The sequence below is a fragment of the Triticum aestivum genome, chromosome 1B, assembly GCF_018294505.1.
Source record: "Triticum aestivum cultivar Chinese Spring chromosome 1B, IWGSC CS RefSeq v2.1, whole genome shotgun sequence".
NCBI classification, from domain to species: Eukaryota; Viridiplantae; Streptophyta; class Magnoliopsida; order Poales; family Poaceae; genus Triticum; species Triticum aestivum.
This window is the reverse complement of record NC_057795.1, coordinates 104798259-104804081: the sequence shown is the minus strand read 5'-3', so window position 1 is coordinate 104804081 and position 5823 is coordinate 104798259.

The window sequence follows — 5823 nt, the reverse complement described above, 5'->3', positions numbered from 1 at the left end:
GGTGGACTTGCAACTGGGACAAAAAAAGGTCGAGTCTGAGTTGCAAATCGAGGATGGACTTGCAACTGAGACTAAAAAATTCGGGCCCCAGTTGCGAGTCGAGGGTGGACTTTCAATTCGGACAAAAAACATTGGGCCTTAGTTGCATGTCTAGAGTAAACTTGCAACTTGGACAAAAAAAGGTTAGGCCCCAGTTGTGAGCCGAGGGTGGACTTGTAATTTCGACAAAAAAAGGGTTGTACTCCCTTTGTGAGTCAAGAGTGGACTTGCAACTAGGACGAAAAAGGTTGGGCCCTAGTTACAAATCGAGGTTGGACTTCCAACTAGGAAAAAATGGTGGGACCCAAGTTGCAAGTCGAGGGTGGACTTGCAATTAGGACAAAAAATGTCGAGGCCCAGTTGCGAGTCGAGAGTGGAATTGCAATCGGGAAAACAGGCCGAGCCCCAGTTATGACTCGAGGGTGGACTTGCAAGTGGGACAAAAAAAAGGTTGGACCCCCAGTTGCGAGTTGAGGGTGGACTTGCGACCGGGACAAAAAAATTCAAGTCCTAGTTACCAGTCATGGATGTGATTGCAACTAGACAAAAAGGTTGAGCTCCAGTTGCGAGTCGAGGATGGACTTGCAACTAGAAAAAAAAGGTCGGGGCCCAGTTGCGAGTCTTTGGCGGACTTGCAACTGGGACAAAAAAATTTCAGGACGCAATTACGTGTCGAGGGTGGGCTTACAAAATGGGAAAATGGGCCAGGCGCAGTTGCATATTATGGATGAACTTGCAACTGGGATAAAAACAAGCGGCCACTCGATTGCATGTTGAAGGTGGAGTTGCAAATGGGGACAAAAATGGGCATCGAAGATGAACTTGCAATTCAGACAAAAATGGTTAGGGTTGTGTTGTCTAACTAGAGTGGATTTGCAGATACGACAAAAAAGGGTGAACTTGCAGCTATGGACAAAATTGGTCGCCCCACCAAAAATGTTGCATGTCAAGGGTGTGGACTTGCGATTAGGATAGAAAAAAGGCGAGCTCGCAGTTGCATGTCAGGCGCGGAGTTGCAACTGAGACAAAAGGGTCAGACCCAAGTCGCATGTCGAGAGGGTGCATCCACAACTAAGACAAAAAAATAATAATGAATCGGCCTTAGTTGTGTATTGAGGTATGGACTTGCAAATCGGATGCAAAAGACGACCTAGTTGTGTCGGAGTAAATGACCATGGGTAGCCTTATCTACCTCCCATGGCGTTTCAAGACATCGGGGCCGGCTGCGCCCTCAAGCCTCCAAGACAAAGGGCTGCCTCCTCGTGGCCGGCTGATCCAAGCAGCCGGCTGCAGGCAGGTGGCAGGGCCCAATGAGCGGTCCCAGCATGGGCCGACTCCAAGCAGGCGGCCACCAGAGTGGCTGACTCCTAGCAGGCGAACCACCCACTCACCCTCAAAGTTTGCACCCACATAACGGCGACGAGATGGGGGTGGCTATAGTGCAACCTGCCACCCCCAAACCCCAGAGCGAGCGTGGCCACAGTGCAACATACCGGGTGGCCATCCCTCGCTCGGCGTGACACTGTTGCCACGTTGACTATGACATCATCTATGGCAGAGCTGCCATATTCCCACGACGGGCTGTCGGTACGGCCCACAGGCGGCGGGCCCTACCTGCTTGAGAGATACACGAAGGCGGCACGACCAGACCAGTCGGCAAAGGGGGTGGCCGGCTCCCAACAGCCGGCCCTCCCCTTGCCTAGAAGTTTGTGCGTGATTAACCAGATAAGACAGGGTGTGCTACAGTGAACGCCCACCAGGCGGCGGCACTGTAGCCACGCTCGCCCCGACCAAGCCATCGTCATCAGGGGCAAGGCTACAGTAATGAGTAGCCGACAGGACCCACAAGTGGTGGGCCCAACCTGTCGGCCGAGAGATAGGCAGTCGGCGAGACCCACCAGGCGGCGGGCCCTAGCGGTCGGCAGAGAAGTCGGCGATCATAGACACTAACAACCTGGGCCTATGCCCAGCCAGATTACCATTGTACCCCTGGGGGGTAGGCCTATATAAACCCCCCAAGGCACCCATGCAAAAGGTTGATCTCTTAGAGTTTCACACACACATATAGAGAGAGGAGTAGAGCTAGCCTTGCCCTTCTTCCTCCTCTAGCCAAACAGCTCAAGGAGCAACTTGTAGCTACTTGCTGATTTAGCGATCATGCGGAGACCCCTTATAGCAGGACTAGGGGTGCTATCTCCTAGGAGAGCCCCGAACCTGGGTAAGATTCATCGGCGTGCATGCCTTCGCCTTATCTCGTTTCCAGGCACCAGAGACGTCTTACTAGCTCCCATAATGATTAGCCATCCTTTGGCATTTGTCGCACTAACCACCCGACATTTGGTGCCCGCCGTGGTTTAGGTGCACCGTCGTCCGGAGACCTGCTCTGGACGGGAACCTTGTTCCTCCCTAGCGAGCGTAGCCAACCCGGCACGCCCGATGGCATGTGTGCCAACGCGCTGCGTGGCATCGAAGCCGCCTGCGCGGTGAGCTGCCTTGCTGATCTCATCGACGAGATCCGCCTCTCCGACGAGCCCACGCCAGGCGCGGGCGTAGCCAGCTCCGAGAGCTGCCTCATCGACCTCCTTGGCAAGCTTGACATCGCCAGCGAGCCCATCTCTGACTTGGAGTCGATCGGCTCCACCGATCCGATGCTTGTCGACTCCGACACGGCATCCCTTGATGCCTTCCCCACCAACGTGGTGGTCACTGACGACCCACTCCCTCGCGCCGATAGTAGCGGCAGCACCGTCACCAAGGTACTCGTCATCAGCCATGGCGCGACATCTGGCGCGGACTCCCACGACACGCTGCAGGCGACGATGTGTGACCTGTCTACACCCGTCGCAGGCGACGCTGACGCTGAGACACTAGAGGCCCACCGCCTTGTGCTCATCGAGAGCGGCAAGAAGCTAGTCTCCATGAGACGCCTCACCGAGGCCTATCAGCGTGAGGTTGATCGTGCCGCCTGCGGCATGCCGGCTACTGGCGGGCCTAGCCACCTGGGCATTGTCAAACAGCATGGTGCCACTATCGCCAGCATGTTGGGGGCCGACCGCCCAGTCCATGCCACGCCCATCGAGAACCTGCATGCTGCCCAGGCGGTAGCAGACAAGCTAGAAAACCTGGAAGGTGACGAGCTACGCTGCATGATGGGGCACGTCCAGCAGCTCATCGACGCGGCTGTCGAGTGGCAAGAAGCCGCTGACCGCGCTGAGAATCCTCCCCTCCACCGAGATCACGACGCGACCTCCTGGACGCCGCCTACAGGCGGGCCCGCGAACGAAAAGACAGAGAGCCGGCTGCTAGCCGCAGTCGAACGCGCCTCAGCATTGAGCGTGACGAAGGCGGCCACCCACGAGCCGTGGAGCGGCGAGTCGATTGTCCGCCTCCTCCTCCGCCCGGCAGGGAGAGGTACCCCTCCCTACCGCCTGTTGAGCACCTGACGCTCAGCGGATGGCTGGGCCTCCGCGAAGGAATCGGAGAAAACGTTGCCTGCCATCAGATCGACCGCCTGGCGCTAGAAGAAGAGGATGTGGTTGGCCCGCCTTGTTTTGGCCTCCGCATTCATGACGAGCCCTTACCCAAAGGGTTCTTGCTCCCAAGAGATACACCCAAGTACAACGGCTTGGTGAAGCCGGAGGACTGGCTGATTGACTACTCCACCGCAGTCAGCATAGCAAACGGCAATAGGCGCATTGCCGTGAAGTACGTCCCCCTCATGCTTCAAGGCACGTCACGCACGTGGCTGAACAGCCTCAAGCCCTACAGCGTCAACAGCTGGGTGGATTTCACTGAAGTCTTCATCTGCAACTTCACCAGCACATACAAGCGGGCGCCCAAGCCTCACCAGCTCTCTCTGTGCGTCCAAAGCCCTACCGAGTCCAGTCGCGACTACCTGACGCGGTGGGCCGAGCTCCGCAACTCCTACGAAGGGGTACACGAGGTGCAAGCTATAGAGTACTTCACCACCGGGTGCAGAGAAGGCACCCTCCTCAAGCACCAACTCCTCTACAACGAGCCGGCTACACTCGACGAGCTGTTGATCATAGCAGACAAGTACGCCACTGCCGACTCCTTGATGAAGTCGGAGCTTAGGGTGGATGCCTCTAGGAAGGTGCTCCCTACGGCTCCTAGAACACCGGATGGAGACACCAGTCGTCGCCCGCAGCAGAATGACAACAAACGGAAGGCCCCGATGCCGGCTTCCACCAGTCGGCAGGTGGCAGCGGTTGAAGATCAGCAGCCGAAAGGGCAGCCCATACCCAAGCGTCAGAAAGGCGACAAGCCAGCTTGGCAGCCTGCTTTCTCCTATGAGCAAACCCTTGATGCACCCTGCAAGTTCCACAGTGGCGCAAAGCCATCCAATCACACCACACGGAAGTGCCACTGGCTCACTCGAATCTCTAAGGGCGAGGGGCTGCTGCCCCCTCCACCTGCTAGCCAGCCGCCTCCGGCTTATTAGCAGCCGGCGGCTCGTCTAGTAGTCGGCGCCATCCAAGACGAGTTCCCCGAAGAGCATGGAGCCTACGTTGTCTTCACAAGCCAGGCTGACGATAGGCGCAGTCGGCGCCAGCAGCACCAAGAGGTCAACATTGTCGCCTCCAAGGTTTCAGAGTTCATGCACTGGTTTGAGAAGCCCGTCAACTGGAGCCGAGCTGATCACCCGGAGGTGATGCCTTCTCCCGGTTCCTATGCCATGGTGTTGGATGCCACCTTTGCAACAGAGAGGCGAGCTGCCCGTTTCTCCCGAGTCCTGTTAGATGGCGGTAGCAGCATCAACATCCTTTACCGCGATACCTATGTAGAAGTTGAACATCAAGAGGAAGCAGATCCAGCCTAGTCGGACCATCTTCCATGGCATTGTGTCGGGTCTCTCTTGCTCACCAATCGGCAAGATCAACATAGATGTCCTCTTCGGAGACAAAGATCACTTTCACCACGAAGTAGTTTGGTTTGAAGTAGTAGATCTGGAGAGCCCCTATCATGCATTACTTGGCCGACCTGCTTTGGTCAAGTTCATGGTTGTGCCCCACTACGCCTACCTCAAGATGAAGATGCCAAGCACCACCATAGTCGGAGATCACAAGAAGTCATCCGCCTGTGCTGCAGCGAGCAGTCGGCTGGCTGAGTCCCTTGTGATTGTTGCAGAGAAAAAGATCCTTGACCGGGTTGTGGCCATGGCCCGCAAGCAGCCGGACCTGTCGCCGGACCCCAAGGAGTTGGAGACTCAGGGCTCCTTCCAGCCCGCCAAGGAAACTGTCACGGCCGGTTTTTCAATAAAATACTTATTGAGAAATCGATCTTTTGATTCCAGTACAGGAAGGATTCTCCTTACTGGTAGACAAATACTTGATACAGAAGTCCAGTAGCATTAAATATATTACAGGGTTGAGCTAAGGTAGCTCACCAATTATTACAAACACGCCAATATTGTACATAAGGGTGGTTATGACACAGGGGTGTGGTGGCATGCTACTAACTCGAGATAAAAGTGGTGGTGGATATGTTACAGTGGAGTGGTTGACATGACTCCTAAACTGGCAGCTCATTGAGCGTCGAGGTGAGGCTCGATGCATTTATTTGGGTAGCGGAAGCGGATATAATACAGTGACCAAATCCAGGATCGCACAGGACTGACTGGGACTCCTCTAGGCGTCGGACTCGCTATCGAACTCTTCATCCATGAGATCGCCTTTGTCAACATCTGGCCAAATCAACAAGCCAGGTGAGTACTTTGAAAGTACTCGCAAGACAGTTCGGACATAAGATATAACAAATGCAAGC